General features: G+C 39.2%; 1 pseudogene; it reads right to left on the bottom strand.

Moving 5' to 3' along the window:
* Window positions 1-1,283: 1,283 nt before the first annotated feature.
* LOC127780855 (protein ACCELERATED CELL DEATH 6-like) lies at window positions 1,284-4,550 on the bottom strand (annotated as a pseudogene).
* Window positions 4,551-7,853: the final 3,303 nt, after the last annotated feature.

The following is a 7,853-nucleotide window of genomic DNA, read 5'->3' as shown; positions in this document are numbered from 1 at the left end:
TCATGAGTCCATTATATCAGTAGGTTATCCATGGATATCTAAATAGATCGGTTATAGTAGACAAAAAAAACCTCTTATTACATGTATGTAAAACTCGGACCCAAATTATTTAAACTCGCGTTCACACTATAAAAACTTATCGAATTTGGTCAAATTTTCGTGGGATAATTTATTGCACAAAGATGCAACTTTGTGTAAATTTTGAGCCCTTTATACATGTGGGGCCCACAATGCACTACTAATATACTAAGAAAATTTCATTATATGTACGTAAAACTCGGACCCAAAAATTTTCAACTTGCATTCACATTATAAAAACTTATCAAATTTAGTTGAATTTTGTAGAAATGATTTATTATATAGAGAAGCAACTTTGTTAAAATTTTAAGCCATTTAGACATGCGGGACCCACGATGCATTACTAAGACCGAAAAATTCCAGTTACATTTGTGTGAAACTCGGACCCAAAATTTTTAAACTCACGTTCACACTATGAAAACTTGTTAAATTTAGTTGATTTTTGTCGGAATGAATTATTATACAGAGAAGCAACTTTGTTTGAAACATTTATACATGTGAAGTCATTTTGGGTTGAACCCCTTGAACCTAGATTCTAATGGTTTGATTCATTTGATTCATTTATATTTTGAGAGTGACTCTAAAAATTTGTTAGGATAAATTTACGGATAGATTTAGTGGATAAATAGATCCACCTAACCATTCTCTGTCCTGACACGGCGCGCACTCATCCTCATCGATTTGCTCTTGTGAAAAGTGGGAAGGCCTTGGGCCTGCCTCTGCGTCGATAGTGGAGGAGGAAGCCTCGAGAAACCAAACATGGACGGCTAAGATGCAAAGCAGGCCAACGATCGGACGGATTCAGAAAAATCGACCACGTAGGCGCGTAAATGATCGAGGAGTGAATAATGCACCCGAAAAAACAATAGGTAGTATATGATACTCAGAAAAATAGTACATGAATAAGCCACACATTTATTGACTAATAATAAGTTATATATCTATACGAAGGGATACTTTATTACATATTCATAAACATAGTAAGTATGTGATACAACTATTATTTCTGTGATTGTTTGTAGGGCATATCATGATTCGTATCGAAATAAAAGAATTAATAATGTGAAACTGGATCGATATGGATCTCTATTTACTTTGCCCTTGTCCATGTGTGAATTGCAGGGAGGGCGAATATAGCAGCAAGGACCAATAACGTTCCAACCAAAAAATAATGGCGCGTGACATATCCTGTTGTGACACTTTGGAACTGCTTCTCAGAAGAGGAACGTATAATGAGAAAGGATCAACCGACCCTTCAGAATTCTTGGTGAACCATATTGCAAGCATAATCATCGCAACACCGATCTCAATTGCAATCGTGCGGACAACTGGTGGAAGCAGCACCACGTAGTGGCCCAGGGCAAGAGCAGCCACCAATTAGCATCTTCCAGAGTTCATCATCAGGCTGTATGCACCATTGATACTGTTGAAGCGGGTTTCGAGGCCAAAAGCAGGCACCCCGGCATAGAGCAGTTTGGCCGTAGCGACGAAAGAACAGATGAATGCCAGACATCGGCGAGGACAAACGCATCGAAAGCGTAGCTCCCACGCCTAGCAAGCACCGGCGTCCCAGCAGCACCACCATCGTCGCCGGCTGATCGGTAGCCTCCGGGCAGCGTGAAAGCCGACGCAAATGTCACTGTTGTAATAAGGACGGAGAAAAGGGCCAAGACTTGTGCTGCAGCTGTTACATTCTCCGACATCTTTTCCATGTCCCATTTAGATTTTTCTCCGATGATTCTATCGTGCTTTTCATCGAAGAGGTCACCTCTACTTTCACCAAGTGGAGCTCCCAGTTTCAAGAGTAATTTTCGTATGCGTATGCTTGAATTCTGCACGCAAGAATGTATATGTGTATATCAATTTCCGTGCCATAATTTTTTTGTACAACCTATAGAAACTAAAATGTAAAAAAAATCCTTGATTTTTGGATTTTTCTTATATATAAGTTTTTCACAAGGGCATGATATTTTTTTTGTTGGCAAATCTTAGGTTCACTGATGTTGACCAATGATGATGGCAAAATTGAAAGGAGTATTGAAGGGACATTAGTTAAAGCGAGAAGCGCAAATTTTTTATGATGGAAGAGAGAACAGGCTTCTATGAGGGGGAAAAACAAAAATAGTCATCTCGTTGTCTTAGGATTTTTTTTTAAAAAAAAATCAAACCTTATCATCATCAAATTTTTTAATTTTATAGTTTTTAAAAGTCACACCAAGCATCACCTTTTATTCATTTTCCTTCCCTATACTTGCTTGCTTGGCTGCCACAACTTCTATTCTCCTTGAGATCTTTAAAAAATGAATCTTATAATTTATAGAGACCATGGTCTCATAAGCTTCCACTTTTATAGTTTATAGAAGTCCCATCAATAGGCACCCTACACTTTTATAGCTCGCCCGCTGTCCCTCTTGTTTATTGCCATTCGGATTTTAAACACATAATCTGATCATCGTTGAGGTTTTTATTTTAGTTTCTAGATTTTAAACACCGCTGTCACCCTACTTCTTTACGGCCAACTACTCTGTCAAAAAAAAAAAAAGCCAATCCTGGCTTTTTTATGGGACGGAGGGGTACCTGCCACCCCTCCTCTTTATTTTTTATTTAAGATTTAAAAATCAAACCTAAGGATCATTGGGGTTCTATTTTTATAGTTTTTAGATGTCCCATGGTATGGCCAGCATGTTGCCTCTACTCTTTATTATATCGGAATTTTAAAACTTGAACCTGATCTTTGTTGGGATTCTTTTTTCTAGTTTTTAGAAGTCTTGCTAGCCGACATTGCCCTACTCCTTTGCTGCCTCTTGGTTTGTCCTCTTCATAATATAATAGAATTTATTTATTTATTATTTTTTAATTTTAAATAGTCTAATGTTCTATATGGTCACTTCTTTCAATATTTCTTATTTTTTATATGATCTTAAGTTATTTCTAAATGGTATTACTACTTAAACTCTCAACTTTCATTTTCTAATTTCAAGTTTTATTTTTTATTTAGAAATTTTGATCTCTTGTTGTGTTTTAGATAAACTATTCTTTCAATATTCCTTATTTTTATTTTGAATTTTGGTTATTTCAAAATTATATTCCTATTTTAACTTTAATTTTTATTTTTCTATTATTAATATGGATATTTTATTCCAAATTTCAATTATTTATAAATTTTATTCTCATTTTTTTCTAATTTCAAAATTTATTTTATTGTTTATTCTAAATTTTAATTATCTTGTCTTGTGTTATAGATCTTTCAATTTTTTTTATTTTTTGTTTCCAATTGCAATTATTTCTAAGTTGTTTTTCTACTTGAACTCTGATTATTCTTTTCTAATTTTGAAATGTATTTTATTTTTTATTTCAAATTTTAATTAATCTCGTGTTGTGTTCTAGAGGGAATGTAGTTTCTATATATCTTATTTTTTATTCTGAATTTTAATTATTCTAAATTATATTCCTACTTAAACTCTTTTTTTCTTCAATTAATGTGAGGTGTTCCTCCTTTTAAGGTCGGCTAAATAATATCGATAGATAGATAGATAGATAGTTACATAGATAAGAAAATTGTTTTTACCAATGTTGATAAACAACTAACTATGTATTATTTGCAAGTCTAGATTAAAAAAATGTTTGTTTCAAAAAAAAACAAGAAGCTAGAAAAAGAACATTATAGTAGGAGTAATTAGTTATATACTGATGCTCTAGTATAAAGGAAACAGTGATTTATAGACGTAAGAAAAAGATGAGTCAATTAACAAACGGAGATAGCCCCAAGTAGTATATCATTACTTACCCATGCATAATAAGTCTCTAAAGGCATCATGCTCCATGAAACATCGGCGGGCATCATGCCCTCCTTATTCCGCATATCCAATCGTACCTGTGGATGCCTAAGGAGGTCATAGACAACAATAAAATCTTCAGTACGGACAGCGCTGTGCAGCGCGGTGTCACCTTTGTCGTCCTGCAGATTCAGGATGGATGACAACTCTGACGACCTGCGGACAACATGGCGAACCACTACATAACTCTTGTTCTCAACGGCAGCATGGAGGAAAGTTCGTCCTCTCGCATCTCGCAGGGTAGCACAGTCCGGGCATTTCTCGAGCAGGGCCTTCACGGCCTCCATGCTGCCAGCCGATCGACGCAGCAGCGTGTATGGGGTACTGCCCTTGGTTGTCCGGCTGGTACGCCGTGGACACGTTGGCATCCGGCAGCAGCCTGGTAGCCGATGGCACTGCCGACTTCGACCCTAGGACGGCAGCCCAGCCATAGATGCGGCCAAGTGAAGAGGGGTGCTCCCGTTGTCATTGTCCCTCTGGCTACTGAGCTGCTGCATGTCGACGTCGGCCGTCGTCTTCAGTTTCTTATTCTTGAGCCATTCCAAAACCATAGGCAGAGCCTGCAGTGCTGCATCATGCATGCAGGCAGTTGAATATATGTATATACTGGGATCGATCATTTATTTTCTTCCCTTAGCTTGCATTAATATTTTATTATTTATTTATTTTCTTACTCCCTCTGATTCACGGCCATAAAGAATAAACAGTTCATATATTTTGGCCTTAATTCCCAACGTCCACAAGTGTACCTAATAAGATGAGTGTATGCTACGTCCTACGTACACCCTTCGTTCAAAACATAAGCTATATATAGATAAAGTTTTTTTACATAGTCTCATATACTATACTTTGACTAATAAATTAAGAATTAACATGGTTTAATCTTGGCCCTAGAAAAAGACAGACAGTTCACATTAGGTGAAATCCACTTGGTGGAGTTGAGTCCAACGCACCCGTGATACGTACATGTCGTGAGCCGTGCGATGCAGTCAAGGGAGGTGCCAATATCTACGACGTGCAAGTGCTGCTAAATCGCGAGTTCATCTACAGAATAATTTGGCGGCAGTAGTGATTACTAGCTGCATGCAGTCCTGGTCAAGGCCATGAAGAGATTTCGTGGAAGGAGAATAGGACGGATAGGCTTGCATGACATCTACACGTCGCATTAGTTTCAGGAGAGTATGGCGCAGTCTACGCATGGATCGGACTGGCCACTAGTATCTTGTTGCATGTACTTCAGTCTATATATACACATGAATGAAAACGATGAGAGCTGTGTGGCTTGCATCGACCAAAAAAGACTTGTTGTGCTGCTGTACTTTTGCGTGTGTGTGTGTGACCAACAAAAGGCTATTGTGTTCGTGATAAACACCTAGCAACAGCATCCCTGTCTCTCGCTGGTGGCATGCATGGAGCGGCACGGCTTGGTCGCCGTCTCTGACAGCAGGGAGGAGAGGGGAAGGAGGAGGCTGGTGTGTGTGTGTGTGTGTGTGTGTGTGGATTCAGTGGCGTGAGGAAAGGAGACAGAAATGTGATCGATTTTTTTTAGAAGGAAGTCATCGATTTGCTTTCATGGAAAGCGGGAAACGCCTTCGGCCTGCTTCTGCGTTGATAGTGGAGGAGGAAGCCTCGAGAAACCAAACATGCATGGACGGCTAAAATGCAAACCAGGCCAATGATCGGACGGATTCGGAAAAATCGAGTAGGCGCGTAAATGAGCAAGGGATGAATAGTGTGCAACGAAAAAACAACAGGTTGTATATATATGATTTATTCCACATATGATATATAATTAAGGATAATTCAGAAAATAGTACATGAATAAGCCACATATTTATTGATTATATATCTCTCTATACAAAGGGATACTTTATTACAAATTCATAAACATATTATAGTACGTGATACAATCATTTCATTCAGTAGGACATATCATGATATATCGGAATGAATGAATTAATGATGTGAAAGTAGCTAGATCGATATACTTACTTTGCCCTTGCCCATGTGTGAATTGCAGGGAGGCCGAATATTAGTACGAAGGACCAAAATCGTTCCAACAAATAAAGAATGGAGAGCAACACATCCCGTGATGACAGTTTCCGGCTGTTTCGTCTCATAACAGAAACGCTTATTGAGATCGGATCAACACAGCCTTCCGAATCCTTGGTGAACGCAGCAATTGCAAGCATAATCATCACGACACCGATCTCAATCGCAATTGTTCGGCCAACTGGTGGAAGCAGAACCACGTAGAGGCCCAAGGCAAGAGCAGCAGCCAAGCATCTTCCACAGTTCATCATGAGGCTGTATGCACAATCGATACTGTGGAAGCGGCTTTCGAGGTTAAAAGCAGGCACTCCGGCATAGAGCAGTTTGGCCGTAGCGACGAACGAGAAAACGAATGCCAAGGCGTCGGCGAGGATAAACGCATCGAAAGCGTAGCTCCCATGCCTAGCAAGCACCGGTGTGCCAGTGGCACCACCATCGTCGCCCGCTGATCGGTAGCCTCCGGGCAACGTGAAAGCCGATGCAAATGTTACAGTTGTAATAAGGACAGAGAAAAGGGCCAAGACTTGCGCTGCAGCTGTTACATTCTCCGACATCTTTTCCATGTCCCTTTTAGATTCATCCATGATTCTAGTGTGCTCGAAGAGGTCGCCTCGACTTTCACCAAATGGAGCCCTCAGTATCCAGAGTAGTTTTCGTATGCGTAAGTTTTATCCTGCACGCAAAAATGTACATGTATATATAAAAATTTTTGTGTCATAATTTTTTTTACAACCTATAGAAACTTAAATGTAAAAAAATATCCTTGATTTTTGGGTTTTTCTTATATGTTTAGTTTAATAAGATGATGATTTTTTTAGGTGGCAAATCTTATGGTCCACTGATGTTGACCAATGATGATGGCAAAATTGAAAGGAATAGTGAAGGGACATTTTGGTTAAAGAGAAAGAAGCGCAAATTTTTTTATGGCGTAGGAGAGAATAGGCTTATATGAGTGGAAAAAAGGAAAATATATTCTACTTTAGATAATGTTAGAGGTGGTGTCTGAGGCTGTCTCCAACACCACTAACTAACATGTGAGGCCATAAACATAAGGTCCAAGCAATACTTGAATGGCTGTGGAATTGCTAATTATAGAAATTCTAAGGTGTTACATCCGAAACCTTCAAATTCACCTTTCACCCACAAATGAATTATAAGCATCCGATTGTATTATCTAACCGTATTGCTTGTAGAATTAGATGATGATTAAAAAAAGTGATCTAGCAGCATATTTCAGTATGGTTGTCTTTAGAGATGACACTATATGCCTAACCGACTAACTATCCTATAAACCTGTAATTTTTACTTTTACTTTCACTCTTATAATATTCGTTACAATGTACAGGCCTCTAGTTAGTATTGCATAAAGTTTTTAATATTCCTAAAAGATTGAGGACCTCAGATATATGTATACGAATTATCAGTTCACAAAATGTAGACTAAACAAGAACCACGTTGAGCTCGAGCACACATCAGGCCATCAGCAATTCGGGCCAATTATGAAACGGAGAAAACACGGTCCTCATCCTTGCAGTGCTAGTGGAGCACAGGAACGGGAGCTAATGGCGGTGGCTCTTACTATAACAGAACATGAGCGAGCGGCGGTCGGCGGGGTGGTGGCCAATGTTAGCCGCGAGGAAGGCATACCAATCCGACGTATTGACAAGCGGCTCACCCACCGACTGGATGGAGGATATGAAAGGAGGAGAGAAAGGACAGGGCACAGCGGCGACCGGCAAAGTTACTGCATTTTTGGACATGCAGTTCTGGAGTAAAGGTGATCTGCTGATCTCAGCCATAGAAGTAAAAGGATGGCTCAGATTAGGTGAAATCCACCGGGTGGGGATTTGCCCCCAACTCCAGGGGATCTGGACCCTACGTATCGAA

The sequence above is a fragment of the Oryza glaberrima genome, chromosome 7, assembly GCF_000147395.1.
Source record: "Oryza glaberrima chromosome 7, OglaRS2, whole genome shotgun sequence".
In the NCBI taxonomy this organism is placed as follows: Eukaryota; Viridiplantae; Streptophyta; class Magnoliopsida; order Poales; family Poaceae; genus Oryza; species Oryza glaberrima.
The sequence above is the reverse complement of the archived record's forward strand: the minus strand, read 5'-3'. Positions and strand labels throughout refer to the sequence as shown.